We start from the raw sequence: 12,856 nt of genomic DNA, 5'->3' as shown, positions 1-12,856 counted from the left end.
TCTGGAGTTTCTCAAGTTTCCCTTTGTGTGGGAGAGCAGTAGGGCTGCATGGAGCTCTGCCTGGGGACAGACAATATCAGCTTAAGGTTGAGTGAGCATGAGAGGGCAGAACAACATGGGCAATGTTGTGAGTGGACACCACTGGCTCACTGATGAGGAAGAGGAATTAGATGAGGCCTCCTTCAGACAAATGAAATAAGTGTCATGTTTGCATGCCATACCATTCAGGCAGATGTAAGGTATCCCAATATCTGCCAGGTACCAGCCATCCAGGAGGGGTTGGAGCTCATTGACAACATCTTCCTGACACAGGTGACTGAGGAGTCAGTGGGATGAGGTGCCCTGTGGGACTTCACACTTACAAACCAGAAAGAGTTGGTCAGGATGGAACAGCCAGGGATGGGACAGTGGAGCTGAGGCTCCTGGGAGATGATCACAAGGCCAAGAGCAGGATTTCAGGAGAGCAAGCTCTGGCCTGCTGAGGGCCCTGCTTGGGTCCTATGGGACATGACCTTGGTGTCTGCAGTGCTTTTCTCTCACATTTCCTCCCTCCTCTCTCCCACCTGCTGTTGTGCAGCGTTTTTCACCCTTTCTCAAATACAATATCCCAGAGGTGCTGCCGGCATCACTGAGTGGGTCAGATTTGGAAGGAGTGGGTCCATCTTGGAGCAGCTGAAATTGTCTCTGTCTGACGTTGGTCAGACTCCTGTTGTCTTCTCAGAGAGGTGACAACTGTAGCACACTCACACTCATCCCCAGTTCCAGGACTTTGCCATGTAAACCCAGTACAGGGTGATAACATGTTGGGTGTTACAAACAACTTGTTCATGGAGAAGAAATGGAAAAGATCTGCTGTCAGTAACCTGAGGAAGTCACCAGGCAACGACCAGGTTCCTATGGGGAACTGTAATTGCCCTGACATTTGCTGGCCATGCAAAGCTGCAGGTGCCAACAGCCCAGAGGATGTTGAGCCAACTTATTAACATGCCTGCCTGTTGGGGCAAGAACAGTGATGCTCACCTGGATTGGGAACTGGGAAACAAGGAAGAACTGGTGAGGGATGTGAACGTCAGTGTCCACCTTGGCTGTTGTGACCAGGAAACAGTGGGGTCCCAGGCAGCAGAGGGGAGGGAGGGAGGCCAGCAGCGGAGCACAGCCTGGTGGGCTCCAGAGGAGAAGACTTTGACGTACTGGGGGCTGGTGGGCGACGTGGTGACATGGAAGTCGGTCTGAAGGGTGAAGGAGCTCAGGAAATGTGAGAAGCCTTACAGGACAGGCTGCTCCAAGCACAGGAATGATCTCTCCAAGTACCCATGAAAAGAAGCATTTATCTCATGAGGCTGCTTGTCTGAACTGATGGAGCTTCAGGGCAAAAAGGCAGCACACAGGAGGTGGAAGCAGGGGAAGCTGCAAAGGAGGAATTTAGAAACATTTTCCATGGATGTGGGGATGATGACAAAGCTGCCTCGGACTTGATCCCAGAAGGGGAGGCTGAGGGCAGCAAGATGAGCTGACACTGCTTCATTTCCAGTAAAAGAACAGACAGGGTGAATGTGGAACTGCCGCTGAACTTCCTAAGAGTAGAATCAAATAGGACTGAGGTTCTTCATGGCTTCTTTGCCTCCATCTTCACCACCAAGGTCTCTTGGGACTTTGTACCTGAAGGCAGGAGTCTGGAGAACACCCAGCAGTGCATGGGGCTCAAGTCAGGGGTGACCTGAGCAAACTCAGACACCGTTACAGAACAGGAGATGGGTCACTTGACCAGCTCCCTGAACACAAGTGTCACTGTGCTGTGGCACCTGAGATTCCCAAGAACTTCCACGTATTGGTCCAGAGTTGTGTGATTCCTCTTGAGGTGTCCTGGCCTATCTCCTCACTCACATGGTGATTTAGGCACCCACGTTTCCAATACATTCAGTCTTATCCTGAGACGCTCCACATCAATATGAACAGGAGGCTGTCGATGCCACCTGTTCTGGAAAGGGAGGGAAGGGAGAGCAGGGAAGGAAACAGAAGAAATTTGGCTTTATTGCTGTTTCTTGTGGAAATGCTCTCTGCTTGGCTGTTCCTGAAATCCCCCTAATCATCCACACCAGACTTGAAGCCTTTAGGAAAATGATGCACAAAGCCTTGCCTTGTAAGAGTATTTTCAATGTTAATGAGCCCTCTGCTGCCATGATCCTGAACTGCAGCTACTGAAACAACGAACAAACCTCTCATGAAGTGAAAGGCAGAAGCAAACCCCAAGTTTCTGAGGGTGTGTGGGACCCCACGAAGGGCCATCAGTGACACAGCTGTGAAGGAAACAACCAGTGCAGGTCCCTGTCCGTGAGGGCCGGTGAAGGAAAGACTTGGAGACACTGGTTAAAGGCGGTGAGGGCCATGTGGAGGTGGCTCTGATGCCATGTCAGCCCTTGATGCTTGTTCATCTCCAGAATGGCTGAGCCCTGACCCCTGGGACCTGGTAGATTTTTCTCCAATGTTTTTCAAGGCTTTTCCTGTGGTCACTGTGAGTGTTTTGTGTTTTGGGGTGGGTTTTCTGTGCTGTTGTTTTAACTGCAAGGCTCTGGTTTTCTGTGGAGCTGCAAATGCCTGTGAGTTCTTCACAACTCACCCAGCTTCTTTCATACACCTGGCAATGGTCACCAATCACCTCAATGTCCCAGTCCCACACTTGCTTGAATCCTCTATTTGGATCCATACCCATCACTCCAGGAGGTTCATGGATCCACCAGGCTCATGGATGATTCCTGAGGCCCATCCAAGTGTGGGCAGTGTAAGAGAGGAGCAGAGCAGGGTCAGCTCATGGGCCATGGCTGAGCACAAACACCCCAGCAGCAGCCATTCCCCATCTCCCAGGCACAGCCATGCCCACAGCATGCAAATGGCACTGCCATACATGATCAGCCCAAGAGAGGCCTTTCTTCCTTCCACATTCCCAGGAAAATCTTCCTCCTGTTCCTCCTCCACCTGCAGACATCAACTGCTTTCCATTTCTGGGCTCAGACATGGCTGGAAGGGTTCACTGAAGCCATCGGCCATCTCACTGCTTCTCCCTGACAGGCCCTGACCCTCTCCCACACCCACACATGGACAATCACAGCTGCTCAGGCCTCCCGCTCTTCAGAAGAGGCCTTGAGCTTCTTGGTTCTTCCTGGTGCTTGTTATAAACTTCCTCGCTCTCTCCAGAGTTCATGGTGAGCTTTCTTGTCCATAACAGCCCCTTTATGGCCATGTCTTACTAAATGGTTGTCTTTGTATGATCATTTGTGCAGAAAGGGCAGTCACAGGACAGCACCCAATGTGTCAAAACTGATGCCGAGTGAAATGCCGTAAAGCCCTGATGAGTTCCCCCTGTGTCTGTGTCTCTCCTGGAAGGAGTCTGTCCCGAGAAGGGGACCCAGCTCCTGCCACTCTCTGCAGAGGCACATGAGCAGTGTCCGTGCACCTGGGGACACAAAGGTGACGTTTGCCAGACCACCCTTCGTCTGAACCCCTTAGATGTGTGCTTGTGGATGAGGTACGAAGCCTTATAGTCCAAATACCTATTTAGGTATCATTGCCAGAGGGACTACCACTGATGCAGAGTGCTATTTTACAGATATTTAAATATTAGCCTGGTAAACTTTCATTTTTCTTTAAAAACTGACATTCCTAGACGTATTACACAAACACTTGAAGGATGCCTTTTAACATGATTGTCCACAGAAGGCCCACCAGCTGTGCATCTCAGGAACTGGGATGCCAGAGTTCAAGGGCAGGATGGTTTGGGCTCTGTGCTGGGATCTGGAAACTGAAACGCGCTCCCATCTCCCACCCCCTGCCCTCCTCAGTGGGGGCTGTGAGACATTCTGCCAGCAGGAAACACAGGTCAGCCAGGAGTGGTGGTGGAGCTGCTCTCTATGTGAGAGAGCAACTGCAATGTAGTAAATTCTGCCCAGGAGCGGATGAGGAACGAGTCGAGAGTGTATGGGTCAGGATCAAGGGACAGGCTGGCAGGGGTGATATTGTAGGTGTCTATTACAGGCCACCAGATCAGGCTGAGGAGGTTGATGAGGCCTTCTCTGCGCAGCTGAGAGTGGCCTCGCAGTCACAGGCCCTGGTTGTTGTGGGTGATTTTAACTTCCCTGATGTTTGCTGGAAGGACCATTCAGCCAGCCAGCCACAGTCCAGGAGGTTCCTCCAGCGCCTTGATGATAACTTCCTCATGCAGATGGTGGAGGAGCCCACCAGGAGAGGTGCCCTGCTGGATCTCATCCTCACTAACAAAGAGGGTCTGGTCGAAGCAGTAAAGGTCGAGGGCTGCCTGGGGTGCAGTGACCACGAGATGGTGGAGTTCAGCATCTCGTGTGGCAGGAACAGAATAGCAAGTAGAATTGCAACCCTGGACTTTGGCAGGGCTAATTTCGGCCTTTCCAAGCAATTGCTGGGGGAAATCCCATGGGCAAGACTGCTTGAAGGAAAAGGGGCCCAAGAGAGCTGGATTGCATTCAGAGATTGCTTCTTCCATGCTCAGGATCAGAGCATCCCCACACGTAGGAAGTCGAGGAAGGGAGCCAGGAGGCCTGCGTGGTTGAATAGGGGTCTGTTGGGTATGCTCAAGCAGAAGAGGCGAGTTTACAGGTCATGGAAGCAGGGACTGGCCACTTGGGAGGAATATAAGGCTGCTGTTAGAGGATGCAGGAGGGCAGCCAGGATAGCCAAGGCCTCCTTAGAATTACAGCTGGCGAGAGGGGTCAAGGACAGCAAGAAGAACTTTTTCAAATACACAGCAGATAAAACTAATACCAGAGGCAATGTAGGCCCACTGATGAATGAGGTGGGTGCCCTGGTGGCAGAAGACACAGAGAAGGCAGAATTGCTGAATGCTGCCTTTGTCTCTGTCTACTCTGCTGGAGGCTGTCCTGGGGAACCCTGTACCCCTGAGACCCCGGATGAAGCCAGGTCAATGGAGGAGTTTGCTTTAGTCGATGAGGACTGGGTTAGGGAACAATTAAGTAGTCTGGACGTCCATAAATCCATGGGTCCAGATGGGATGCATCCGCGGGTGCTGAGGGAGCTGGCTGAAGTCATTGCTGGACCGCTCTCCATCATTTTTGCCAAGTCTTGGGAAATGGGAGAGGTGCCCGAGGATTGGAGGAAAGCAAATGTCACTGCAGGCTTCAAAAAGGGCAAGAAGGAGGACCCGGGTAATTATAGACCGGTCAGCCTCACCTCTGTCCCTGGGAAAGTAATGGAACAGCTTATCCTTGGTGCCATCTCAAGGCACATCAGGGATAAGAGGGTCATTGGGGGCAGTCAGCACGGCTTTACCAAGGGTAAGTCATGCTTGACCAACCTCATAGCTTTTTATGAGAATGTACCAAGGTGGATGGATGATGGCAGAGCGGTGGATGTGGTCTACCTTGACTTCAGTAAAGCCTTTGACACAGTCCCTCACAGCATCCTCACAGCTAAATTGAGGAGGTGTGGTCTGGACAATAGAGTAGTGAGGTGGGTTGCAAACTGGCTTAAAGAGAGAAGCCAGAGAGTGGTGGTCAATGGTGCGGAGTCCAGTTGGAGGCCAGTATCTAGTGGAGTGCCTCAGGGGTCAGTACTGGGGCCAATATTATTCAATATATTCATTAACGATTTAGACGAGGGAATTGAGTGTACGATCAGCAAGTTTGCTGATGACACTAAGCTGGGAGGAGTGGCTGACACTGGAAGCTGTGCTGCCATCCAGCGGGACCTGGACAGGCTGGAGAGTTGGGCGGGGGATAACCTGATGGAATTTAACAAGGGAAAGTGTAGAGTCCTGCATCTGGGCAGGAACAACCCCAAGTTCCAGTATAGGTTGGGGAATGGACCTATTAGAGAGCAGTGTAGGGGAAAGGGACCTGGGGGTCCTGGTGGACAACAGGATGCCCATGAGCCAGCACTGTGCCCTTGTGGCCAGGAAGGCCAATGGCATCCTTGGGTGTATTACAAGGGGGGTGGTCAGTAGATCGAGAGAGGTCCTCCTTCCCCTCTACTCCACCCTGGTGAGACCCCATCTGGAATATTGTGTCCAGTTCTGGGCCCCTCAGTTCCAGAAGGACAGGGAACTGCTGGAGAGGGTCCAGCGTAGGGCAACAAAGATGATTAAGGGAGTGGAGCACCTCCCTTATGAAGAAAGGCTGAGGGAGCTGGGGCTCTTTAGTTTGGAGAAGAGGAGACTGAGGGGTGACCTTATTAATGTTTATAAATATATAAAGGGTGAGTGGCACGAGGATGGAGCCGGGCTCTTCTCGGTGGCAAACAATGATAGGACAAGGGGCAATGGGATCAAGCTGGAACACAAGAGGTTCCACTTAAATTTGAGAAAGAACTTCTTCTCAGTGAGGGTAACAGAGCACTGGAACAGGCTGCCCAGGGAGGTTGTGGAGTCTCCTTCCCTGGAGACATTCAAAGCCCGCCTGGACACCTTCCTGTGCGACCTCACCTAGGCGTTCCTGCTCCATGGGGGGATTGGACTGGATGATCTTTCGAGGTCCCTTCCAATCCCAAACATACTGTGATACTGTGATACTGTGACCACAGCCCCCACGCTCGCCCCATGATGCTGCTGCTGCCAAGACACAGCACAGCACGTCACCGTGGGGCTCTGACCTCACAGTCACATTGGAATCACCACATCTGCACACTGCTGCATGGCCTTGTGCTACACCAGCATGGAAGGAACCGAGGTGGAGAAGGGGGCACCTATTTTGGGAGGCAGCTCTGCCTGTGGGAGTGCACAGGCTCTCACTTCTTGCTTCCCAGAAATCAATCAATCAATCAATCAATCAATACCAAAAGCTACATATTAATAGTAAATTTAAAAAAAAAAAAAAAAGCCAACTTCAAGGGTCTTTACTTGTAGCTGTTTTTGTCAGGCAGCTCTCTGGGAAGAAACCAGCTTTTCCTGCTAGTTTGACCACAGCTTCAATGCCTTTAAAGCCACCACTTCTGAGCTCTGCTGCTCCAACACAGCCTCACAGCCCAGCAAAATCATAGTGCAGGCAGAAAGCTTCACCATACAGAGATGGAGACAGTCAGGAATACGTTCCTCTCAAAAGCAGACACTGTAAACCACGAGAAACCCTGCACAGAGTTGGAGAAGGGTGGAGGAAACGGTGAGGAAGAAGCAGAGAGGGGCAGAGACAGAAGAGATGAAGAGGAAGAAGGACAGAGTAGGAAAGAGGAGGGAGCAGGGAGGGACTGGAGCACAAAACAGGATGAAATGACCCCAAGGGCCCAGCACTCACCACAGTTCCTGCTCTCTGCACTGCCAGGCAAGCTGTGCAGTTCAGGCCCTTCTGTCTGCCTGCCTTTCCCTCCCCCTGTAGCTCCAGTCGTTTGTCCATCCTGCACCTAAGAGAACACATGGGTGTCTGACAGCTCTCACAGCACGAGGCTCCCCAGACGCACCCCACACACACACACACTATACGGCCGGACAGTGATTTTCCCCACTTACACAGACCCTGCGGTGCACGTTTGTGATCTGCTCTGCTGAGGCTGCTCACAGGGACTCTTCCTCACCCAGAGGGGCAGCTGTCTCTGGTGCAGCTGCAGCAGCAGCTGTGGGGATCCCCTGCACTTCACCCTCCAGCTGCTTCCCCTTCTCCTGCTCTCTCCAGCTCCAGCCCCAGCAGCTCCTCTCCAGCAAGTGCCCCCTGCCCCCTCCCCCGCCCAGGAGAACAAGGCCAGAGCAGCCCACACACACCTGGGCCAGAGGCAGCAAGACATCTCCAGGGCCCCAGAGGGAGGAAAAAGGGCCCCAGGGCTGGGCCGGGCGCTGCTCGGCCTCGGGCAGCTCCACGGGCGCCATGGCAAAGCTCACGCTGGCCGCCTGCAGAGCAACCGCCTGCTCAGCCTGGGCTGCGCCACCATTGGTCGGGAGGGCTGTCAGTCTCCTCCCCTGAGCTGATCCTGCAGCTCATTGGCTGCCTGGGCAGTGATTCTGTCCTGCTTTGGGGCTCGCCCTGCCCTGAGGTGATACTCTCTCTGATTGGCTGCCTGAGGGGTTACTCCCCCCACAGTGTCCGCCTTCCCTGAGCTGCTGTTTCCTCTGATTGGCTGTCTGGGATTTCCCCACTGGCTCCCCCCACCAAATGATTGGTCAGACTATTTGTCAATCATCCCTGTGCTGCACTCCCACCAGGTGTGATTGGTGCAGCCAGCACAGCCCGCCCCTGAGGGCTGCCCAGTTTGTTCAACTGTCGCCAACTGTCATGCAGGTCTCAAATCTCGATTGGCTGCTTACGTTTCAATCACATGACTTACCCCGCCTCCTCAAATGTGATTGGCTGCATTTCATCCCCTGGCTGTCCACAGACTTCCGGGCAGTTGTTGCCAGGCAGCGAGCTCCACCTGAAAATGAAGCTGCGGGCCCTGACCAAAGGCCGTGGGTGATGAAAGACGTGTTGGGACCCTAAACATGAGGATTTGGCCCCAAGAGGGAGGCTCTGGGCACTCAGAAGGACGGGCAGATGCTACAGATGGCGCTTTGGGCCCTGCACACGAGGGCACCCTCTTGGCTCCACCCGAGCTGGGTTTGGTGCCCGTGACCCCACGTTCCAGCTCTGCTGTGCTTTCTGACCTCATGGGCCCTCTTGTCCTGCCCAACTTCTGCTGCCAAACCCTGCTGTGGGAAACAATCCCCTTGCCAAGAGAACAGCCCCGGGCAGGATCTCTCAGCAAAGCGTATTTTATAAACGATTTGGCAAGACCAGGTGTTCTACCCAAAGACAGCACAGGGAATGGGACAAAAAGCCCCCGCTTACACATCCACCAACCCCAGCTGCACATTCCCTGCCCTGCTCCCCAGCGCTTGGCACTGCAGGGGTTACAGACTCCCCAGGGCTGGCCTCAGTTTACCTGTCTCATTCATCTAATTAACAACCCTCTCACCTTATTGATTTATTTGAAATATGGATTCCTGGCTCTTTGGTTGCCCTTCCCCCTCGATTATCTTTTTAAACACAGTGATCAGTTTGGACTGTGAGCACCTCGGTGCCACCCTTGCCACCCTTGGCCACCGCCACCGCCACCCCAGTGACCCCCACGGCTCCACCAACGAACTGGAATGATGGCACGGGGCGTGCGTGTGTCTCTGGGGTCCCTGTGGCCAGCTGTGTGTCCCACGGGTGTGTGTCTGTGCTGGGGCACGTATCCCATGGCTGGCATGGCCAGGACAAGCACGTCTGCAGGATGGAGCTGCCCCAGCCTCCCTGCTCCTGTGCTGGCTCTGACTCGTGCCCATGACCCAGCCCGTCTGCACATCCCAGCAGTCTCTGTGACCCAGGCCATCCATGTCCCAGCCTATCTCTATGTCCCAGCCCACCCCCGTGTCCCAGTCCATCTCCATGTCTCAGCAGCCTCTGCGCCCCACCTGTCCTGGTTTTGTTAAAAACAAGTTTCTCTTTTAGTGAATTTTGCCTGTCAGCCAAAGCCTTCATGTCAGCTGCATTTTCCTGGAGAACCAGACACATGTTTTGGCAAACCCAGCAATGGAATGGAAACTTATTGACAAGCACAGATGGACATCTCGCGAGAGGGGCAACGAGAAACCGGTGAGCAACTGTGTATAACATTCCATTCACGTGAATACTTCATATAAAAGTGGGAGATCACGAGGATCTCGTCCCTTTTTCCCTTCCCTTTTGCCTTTTTCCTTCCCTTCTGCTCATGGCCGACATCAGGAGAGGACCTTGCTGGTCGTCCCTGCGAACGGAGGCCAGTGAGAGACTGAATCCAGCTCCGGTTGGCTGCAGAGTCTGATCCAGGACTTTGGGTGCTGGCTCTGCAGTTGCTCAGACTTACAAGATGGGTTTTGTATATTTGTATTATTTTCTCTGTTCTTATCAGTAGCATCAGTAAAACATCTTTAACTTTTCCAGCTCTCTCCCCTCTGTGCTTCTTCCCCTCCCGATCGCCTGTGCTGAGTGGGAAGGGGGGAGAGGGAGGGGCAGAAGGGGGAAGTGGGGGGCAGAGGAGGTTGACAACACATCTGCCAGGGTTTGATTGTCACCCCGCAATCTTAACCCTCGACAGGGACAAAGGGGGACCCAGGATGTCACAATGGGCCCTGGGGACACCGGGGGTCCTGGGATGTCACAATGGCCCCTGGGGACAACGGGGGGTCCTGGGATGTCACAATGAGCCCCAGTGACAAAGGGGTTCACCATGGTGCCACAATGGGCCCTGGGGACAAAGGGGGTCCCCATGGTACAACAATGGGCCCTGGGGACAAACGAGGTCCCAGGGATGTCACAATCGGCCCTGGAGACAAAGAGAGGGTCCCCTGAATGTCACAATGGGCTCTGGGGACAAGGGGGGTCCCCAGGATGTCACAATGGCCCCTGGGGACAAAGGGGGTCCCCAGGATGTAACAATGGGCCCTGGGGACAAACGGGATCCCCAGGATGTCACAATGGGCCCTGGGGACAAAGGGGGGTCCCCATGATGTCACAATGGGCCTTGGAGACAAGGGGTGTCCCACCCTGTCACAATGGTCCCTGGGGACAAAGGGGTCCCCAGGATGTCACAATGGGCCCTGGGGACAAGGGGGGGTCATGAGATGTCACAATGGGTCCTGGGGACAAAGGGGTCCCCACGGTGTCACAATGGGCCCTGGGGACAAAGTGGAGTCCTGGTATGCCACAATGGGCCCCAGTGACAAAGGGGGTCCCCACGGTGTCACAATGGGCCCTTGTGACAACAGGGTCCCCAGGATGTCACAATGGGGTCTGGAGACAAGGGGGGTCCTGGGATGTCACAATGGGCCCTGGGGACAAAGGGGGCTGCCCAGGATGTCACAATGGACTCTGAGGACAAGAGGGGTCCCAAGGATGTCACAATTGGCACTGGAGAAAAAGGGGAGGGTCCCCACGGTGCCACGACGGGCCCTGGGGACAAGGGGGTTCCCAGGATGTCACAATGGGCCCTGGGGACAAAGGGGGTCCTGGGATGTCACAATGGGCCCTGGGGACAAAGGGAGTCCCCAGGATGTCACAATGGGCCCTGGGGACAAAGGGGGTTCCCCACGGTGTCACAATGAGCCCTGGGGACAATGGGGGATTCTGGGATGTCACAATAGGCCCTGGGGACAAAGGGGGTCCCCAGGATGTCACAATGGGTCCTGGGGACAACGGGGGTCCCCACAGTGTCAGAATGGGGCCGGGGGATAAAGGGGGACCGCAGGATGTGCATAATGGGGCCTGGGGACAATGGGGGGTCGTGGGATGTCACAATGGGCCCTGGAGAAAAGGGGGGTCCCCAGGATGTCACAATAGGCCCTGGGGACAAAGAGGAGTCCCCTGAATGTCATAATGGGCCCTGAGGACAAGGAGGGTCTCCACGGTGTCACAATGGGCCCTGGGGACAAAGGGAGTCCCCAGGATATCACAATGGGCCCTGGGGACAAAGAGGGTCCCCATGGTGTCAGAATGGGCCCTGGGGACAATAGGGGGTCCTGGGATGTCACAATGGGCCCTGGGGACAATGGGGGGTCCTGGGATGTCACAACAGGCCCTGGGGATAAAGGGGGTCCCCATGATTTGACAATGGGCCCAGGGGACAATGGGGCATCCTGGGACGTCACAATGGGCCCTGGGGACAAAGGGGGTCCCCATGGTGTCACAATGGCCCTGGGGATAAAGGGGGACCCCAGGATGTGTATAATGGGGCCTGGGGACAATGGGGGGTCCTGGGATGTCACAATGGGCTCTGGGGACAATAGGGGGTCCTGGGACATCACAATGGGCCCTGGAGAAAAGGGGGGGTCCTGGGATGTCACAATAGGCCCTGGGGACAAAGGGGATCTTCAGGATGTCACAATGAGCCCGGGGGACAAAGGCGGTCCCCAGGATGTCACAATAGGCCCTGGGGAAAAAGAGGGGTCCACAGGATGTGCACAATGGGCCCTGGGGACAAAGGGGGCTCCCCAGGATATCACAATGGGCTCTGGTGACATAGGGGTCCCCAAGATGTCACAACGGGTCCTGGGGACAAGGGGGTCCCCAGGATGTAACAATGTGCCCTTGGGACAATGGGGGCTCCTGCGATGTCACAATGGGCCCTGGGGACAAAGGGAGGCCCCAGGAAGTCACAATGGACCCTGGGGACAAAAGGGGTCCCCAGGATGTCACAATGGGCCCAGGGGACAACGAAGCATCCTGGGACGCCACAATGGGCCCGGGGAAAAAGGGGGGTCCCCAGGTTGTTCACAATGGGCCCTGGGGACAATGGGGGTCCTGGGATGTCACAATGAACCCTAGGGACAAAGGGGGTCCCCAGGATGTCACAATGGGCCCTGGGGATAAAGGGTACTCCCCAGGATGTCACAATAGGCCCTGGGGACAAAGGGGGTCCCCAGGATGTCACAACGGGCCCTGGGTACAAGGGGGGTCCCACCCTGTCACAATGAGCACTGGGGACAAAGGGGGTCCCCAGGATGTCACAATGGGCACTGGAGACAAAGGGGGGGTCTCCAAGGTGCCACAATGGGCCCTGGGGACAAGAGGGTCCCCACGGTTTCACAATGGGCCCTGGGGACAAGGGGGATCCCCGCCCTGTCACAATGGGCCCTGGGGCCAAAAGGATCCCCAGGATGTCACAATGGGCCCTGGGGACTGCGGGGGGTACTAGGATGTCACAATGGGTCTTGGGGACAAAGGGGGTACCCAGGATGTCACAATGGGCCCTGGGGACAATGGGGGGTCCCTTGAAGGTCACAATGGGCCCATGGGACAAAGAGGGTGCCCACGGTGTCACAGTGGGCCCTGGCGACAAAGGGGGATCCCCAGGATGTCACAATGGGCCCCGGGGACAAAGTAAAATCCTGGAA

Source organism: Patagioenas fasciata, chromosome 29, assembly GCF_037038585.1.
Source record: "Patagioenas fasciata isolate bPatFas1 chromosome 29, bPatFas1.hap1, whole genome shotgun sequence".
Classification (NCBI taxonomy): Eukaryota; Metazoa; Chordata; class Aves; order Columbiformes; family Columbidae; genus Patagioenas; species Patagioenas fasciata.
Note: the sequence above shows the minus strand (reverse complement) of the source record.